Source organism: Erithacus rubecula (genome assembly GCF_903797595.1).
Source record: "Erithacus rubecula genome assembly, chromosome: Z".
In the NCBI taxonomy this organism is placed as follows: Eukaryota; Metazoa; Chordata; class Aves; order Passeriformes; family Muscicapidae; genus Erithacus; species Erithacus rubecula.
In genome coordinates this window covers 31,972,319-31,978,809 of record NC_136661.1, presented here as the reverse complement: position 1 = coordinate 31,978,809, position 6,491 = coordinate 31,972,319, and the positions used below count along the sequence as shown (strand labels likewise).

The window sequence follows — 6,491 nt, the reverse complement described above, 5'->3', positions numbered from 1 at the left end:
ACTCAGAACTGCACAAAAGTTCCCCAACTCAGAACAATGACTCTGACATTCTTCAGAACTAAAAATCCCCACCAAACTCAAGGGAATGTGACACCTGAGATCTGATCATTGTCCAGTTTGGCTCAAACAAGATGCTGCAGACAATTTCACCATTAAGAAGTTTTTCCAAGAGTCAAATGTTTTACAACACTGATCCATTTGACAAGACTTAGATACTGAATGGAGCCTGCTGTGTTTCCAATCATTACTGAACAAAAATAAAGTTATGTGGTTCTGCAGGAAGTGGATGAAATACATCTGACTTAATTCTCTAGACACTGACATACCATGGCCAGTGCATAAAAACTTACTGGATTGATGGCCACAGAAAATTTGAATTAGAAAAGTGAAAAAAAAAAAGAAAAAAAAGCTGCATGTGGAAGGAAACCCCAAAGTAAGGGAATGTTCTGTGTCAGAAAGAAAAGCTGCCTGGTTATTTGCTGCCAGTCCCCACAGGCTGCAGTGCTGCAGCAGGGACAGCCTCTGCAGAAAGGGACTCACATATCCAAACACAAAATATTGGGAAGGAGCTCTGAGGAGCTCACATCCCACAGAGATCTGCAAACAAACTTCCCATCCAGAAATCAGGGGCTGTTTGCAGAGAGGGCTCAGCCTTTTCCAGCTGCCATGAAATCAGTTCTGCACTCCTGACTCAGGCCCTGGACAGTGATTATGGAAAGCAGGAGATGACAGCAATTCTGACACCACAGATTAATAACCAGTTAGATCCAGCCTGCTAACAAATTCACATGAATATTTCAAGGGAAGAGTGCTTTTCTAGCTTTGAGGCCATAGACAAGTTCCTTCTCCCATTGGTGTTTTTGTTCAGCTGTGCCTGTTCCCTTTCCATCATTCTTTAGGTCCTATTTGTCAACATTTTCTGTTGCTCCTCCCCATTCAGTGGAAATCAGCTTTCCAAAATAAAATAAGTGCTCTCACAGACTAGACTGAATGCAGACTGAATAGCAGGAGGAACCATTTTTGTCTGATAATGTGGCTTCCTTCTGATCATTAAATAAATTTTTCTTTTCAGACTTTATGAATAAAAATTGCACTCTCTTTTATAGTTTTCATTTCTGGATAATTTACAAGCAAGTAATTATGTTTATTTGACAGCTAAAATTAAAGATGTGTTTCATAGTTTATTTGTCAGAAAAAATTACCAGGCCACCAGTTTTTACTCTGTTTATGAGTTGCCAGTACACAGAATATGCAGGCAAACCACACTTTCATTTCTGAAAGAGAACCTCATAAAAATATAAATTTTAACTTCCTGCAAACATTGACCCTACTAAAATTTACTCATTTTCATCCAAGTCCAACACTGAGAAGATAAAACTAAGCCCAAGCTCCCCTTAACACATGTGGTGATTTTTTTTTTCAGTAGCAGCTGATGTGCTCCTACTTGAGATTTAATTCAGTGTTTAAAAATGTGTCATTCTGCACTAAAAATTCATCACATCTGGAAGTCCAGAAGATAATAAAATCCATTGTCTGGACTAGTGGTGGATCAATTGTCTCACACAATTTTTGTGGTTGTTCTCTCCTCCGTGTGCAGGTGTTAACCAAATGGATTTTATAAACACACATCTACAAAAGTGAAATTCTCAGTCAAGTATTTGAGTGGTGCCCAACTTCTCCGAACTGCCTTATGCCAAATCAGAATAATAATGAATTTACATGACCTTACTTTTAGGTATCTGGAGTCAGGCATTAAAAACAAGAGCTGTGCTGAGGCAGCTTCAGCCAAGCACATCCTGCTCTGATCTGGCTGCCCAGACTTCCTTCAGCCAAGGGAAAGGAACAGCCAGTTCAGGGCTGGGATCCTGGCAGGAAATGCAACCAGGGGTTTGTGTTGATGGAGCTCAGAGAGGATCCAGCTCTGCCCCAGCACAGGACAGACACAGCAGAACCATCCAGCCAAGGGCAATCCCCAGCTCACTCTGCCATGGCACTTGATTCTCCCACTTCACACACCTCCACTGGAAATACTCAAGTGTGCAGCATTTTTATAAAGGCCTGAGGAGTATTTCAGCCTAGAAATTACCACAGAATGAAGCACTTAAAGAGATGGAACCAACTGATATTTTTGGAAATTGCTGGTTCAGCTTGAGAGGGGAATATACAGTGGAGCCTTCCTGATTTAGGCACAGAACAAGACTTTACCTCTTGAAGTTCAGGCTGTTCAGGTGGATTGGTTATTTCCCCCAGTTTCTGCTGTGCTGTAGTTGGACTGATGCTCACTTGCACTCAGGGCTCAATTCAGCACTTCTTTGCAACTGCAAGTGGTCAGAAGAAATTTAAAACTTAGTTATTGTACATCCAATTAACATCACAGCAGCTACAAGATCCAGTCTATAACATCTTGAAACAACTTGCACCATCTATTTTTAAAAAAATATTTAGTTTTTAAATACTTCTATTTCTTAGAACAATTTCTTGCAACTTGAAGTTCTAATTATCAATCAATGAATTCCATGATGGATAATTTCCCTATTTTTTTCTTTAGATAATGTTTCCTGCTCCCTCATTTTCTTCCATTGACATATTGTAATCACTTATATGAAATTTATAGAGGTGACTAAGAATTGATGCTTTTAATATTTTCATAGTACCTAAATTTCCCCAAAATTTGTGCAAAGAAATGAAATCAGACTATAGAAAACAATCTCTCTCTGTGATTCCTGACTTTGTTTAGTCAGTTTAGAGGATTTCAATAAAGTTGGTATTTGTTCCTGACACCAACTTCCTTTTCCAAACTTGTGATGCTCTCAGCTTCTCAAAATTCCCTGTAAGTTTCCATCAGAGAAATCAATATGCACAAATACCCTTTGAATAACTCATCTCTGCTACTCCATTTAACGAATATACAAAGGGTTTGTGTTACAGAGTATAAAAGGTTAAGTATTAAATTCTGTGATAGAACCACTTAACTACATGTTGGATGTACCTCACCTATGGAGATTTAACTCATGGAAGTCCCTGTGGATATGTCCACTCTTCAGGAAATGGAATAAAAACAGTCAGCCCTGCTGCTGCAGCTGCAGACACATGGACAGCACTAGAAATGTCCAGAAGAGAAGAATTTCCCCTCATTTGATCTTGCTATTCTTTTGCACAGTGCAAGAGTGCAATGAAATGTGTTTAAATAATTCCCAAGAAGTCTCATGAGCTCCAACACCATCTGTCTTCCCCATGCAATGCAAGGAACAGCACACACTCCACAAAATTCACTCTGGAACAGAAGATTCCCTGTCCATCACCTTCACCTCAAACATCCTGCATTCTGAAGGGATCAATTTTGCTAACTAAAACCTGCATTAAAAACATTCTCAAGCCAGACAAGCTTGAACTTCCCCCCTCCTCAAGAACAAAAAAGTCATTGAGAAAGTCTGGTGGACACTGAGCCCAGGACTGAGCCTGAGAAAAGTCAAGTCTGTTCTAAACTCAGAGCCAGTGATGTTCAAAAGAGTTCAAAAATCCACATCCTCTGCCCTCCCACTCCCAATATAAATGCTGAATTATTTAGATAAGCTTTTTGGGACAAAGGTTAATGAGCCTTTAGGTCCAAACCCAATAGTAATCAGCATTATCAAATTAAACAGCTATTCTTTCTGTTGTGCTCCCCATTTTTCCCCCAAGGAAAAAAAAAAAAATCTTAACCCAAATTAGTAACAAGCAAAACAAAACAACAAAGAAAATCCTCTTCCAATAATTCTTCCCAAGCTTGAATTCTGTATCCACACTGAACAGTGTCTTTATAATCACAGACCTTTCTGTCAGATACACTTCGGATTGATCCTTCCAGATTATCACCAATATGTTAGTTTGTTATGTACTTATGAGAGATGCAATCTTTCCTGCCTCAAAAAAGAGCTTTGCACTAAAATGAAAAGATAGAAATGAAATAGAAATGTTTAAAACACTACAGAAAATAAACTGAGCAGTTGTAAGTCTGAACAATAGCTACAAAAGTTCAGGATTCCAGGCAGTGACTAATGACCACCACAATTAACAGACACATTCTTCACTGCACTTAGGGAATTGCTCAGATTTGCTGAGATCATTTGTTCCATTCCTGCATCACAAACACAACTAGTTTCAGTTGTCTCCTACTGCTCTGCAGCATTAAATGATACTCCAGGGAATGGGGCAGCACAAGATGGAATGAAAAGGCCTGGGAGTCCCAGGCAGACATGAATTTCCCTGCTCAGCTCACAGTGCCAAGGAAACATCTCCAGGAAAAGCTTTCCCTGGAACTACAAGAGCAACAGTCCTGGAGTAAATCCTGTCAGGTGGGACTGGGGTAACTCTAAGAGTTTGGAACCCAGCCTGGACAGGACCCTGGGTCACACCTCACACTCTGAGCTGCTCCTGGAGGTGACAGTCTGAAATCTTCTTCTGGGGCTCCTCTAGCAGCAGAAGAGGCAGCACAGCTTCCACTGGCCCCAAATCTCCAGTTACCAAGTCCTGTCTTCAGTGCTTATAAAGGTGTTCCATGCTCTCCATTTTGCTTCATCTTTTCCAGGTATTTGCCTCTTGGGATTTTTTAAGTGCCTCCTTCACAGTTTCAAATAATAAGATGAGAAAGGGGAAGAACAGAAAAAAACCCAAAGCAAAAGCACCAAGTGAAAACATTTTAATGGGGCTGAGAAGCTGCCATGCTGTCAGAGTGGGATTTGAGGTTGGCTGGAAACAGAAAAGGCTTCACCCCAGAAAGAGAGTTTTGCTCCCACACAACTTCCTACAGATCTGAATTTAGTTCCCCCTCTTCCAACATCTGTTTAATCTGACCCTGCACAGCTGGTTTTGTGACTGCATATCTAAGATGATTTTATCATTTACACCAGTAGCCAATTGATAGCCAGCCCTGCAGAAGGTACTTGTCTATTCTTCTTCCCCTTGCCACTGTTCTATTAACAGCTGCTATTACCTTCCAAATGAACAAATACATTCCAACATGCATTAACACCTTCAAATTATTTTATAAACCACACCAGACATCTGGGCTGTGCCTTAGACACATTATATCTGCTGCTTCAATCTTTTGTTCTTATTATTCTATGCCAAGAACATCTCTAACTCTTCAAAAGAGAAAAGTTTAGGAAATATCAGACTGCTGGAAAGGCACAACAGATTTTCTCATGTATTTTAATAGCAACCTTTGGGATTAGAAGCACTGAAGTATCAAACATTAAAATAGTTTCTTTGCCTCCTTTGCATCCCCTGATCAACTCTCATCCATGAATTGCAAAGTCTCATGGAGGCATTGTAATTAAAATGCTCCTTCCTTGCTGGAACCATGCTGATTGCTTAAAGGAAAGTGAAAGACATTCTTCCACTTACAATGGAATGGAAACTGTATAATTTATTAATTATTTCAGTAGCACTTGATATTTATTTTAATTAATCTTTAACTCAGACATTAACACTGGGGGTAACAGCAGGACATCAGAAGCAGCAAAAGGTTTTTTCTTTTGCTTGAGTGCATTTTTGATGAAAAAATAGATAATGCACTTTTTTTTTTTTTTTTAGTATGAAATACAAAGTTTGATGAAATTAAACCTATGTACAATGGATGCTTAAAAAATAAAAAACAGGAATCTTTTGAATGGGATACCTACTTTTTCCATGCCACTAATAACTTGAAGCGGCCATAGCAAGGCACAATATTTTTTTTGTTCACTTTTGGCTTTGTCTGTTTTTAAATTAATGACCATTTTCTCCTAGTCAAGCTGAGCTTCAGCAACCTGGCATTCTGCTGAATCTTTCATTGCAACTGCAAATAGGGGAATTATTTTGGCCCCTTAAAACACTGAGTACAAGAGGTTCAACTTTTAACCCAATTTTCACCTAAGCATTATTCCTTACTGGACTGTTAGAGGATTTCCATAAATTCAGCCAGCAGTAGCTGCTTTACTGCTCTGCCTTTGGCCTCTACAGATACCAGATATATATCAACATAAATGTAATTTCTGGGAAAACACAGACCCTAATTTCTTGGAAAAAAGAGACAGAATCAGAATAAAATAGACAGACCTGTCTAAAAAAAACATGGGTTTCAATGTTTTGGTTTTTCTAAGATGACAATAAATCTGCTTAAAAATGTTGGCTGTTCATGGCCCTAAATAAATCACTTAGTGTGTCATTTTTCTTCATCCATCTAATTGCAGCTGGAAAGGAAGGGAAAGAGAAAAAGCAAAGCAATTTTGGCAGGACTTTTGTGCCTTTGCCATTCCACCTGTGTTAAGTGGCTCAAATCTGAACAAGGTTTGAACACTGAACAAGACAGCTGCTGCTTTTTTAGGCAGGAATTACTTCTCAGCATTTGACACAGCTTCAGACACTAAATATTTTCATCACTCACACAGGTCCATCTCCAAAAACCTCTCTCCACCAAAGGAACACATAACCCAGAATAAATACCTCATTGTAGTGTAAAAAAGAGGAGA

General features: G+C 39.2%; 1 long non-coding RNA gene across 1 annotated transcript in view; it reads left to right on the top strand.

Annotated features, from left to right (window-relative positions):
- The first annotated feature begins 2,024 nt into the window (after window positions 1-2,024).
- Window positions 2,025-6,491, top strand: part of LOC306814467 — a 107,660-nt gene continuing 103,193 nt past the window's right edge. The window contains exon 1 of the long non-coding RNA XR_013777172.1: window positions 2,025-2,035. This is a non-coding gene — a long non-coding RNA (uncharacterized lncRNA). The remainder of the gene's footprint in view (window positions 2,036-6,491) is intronic.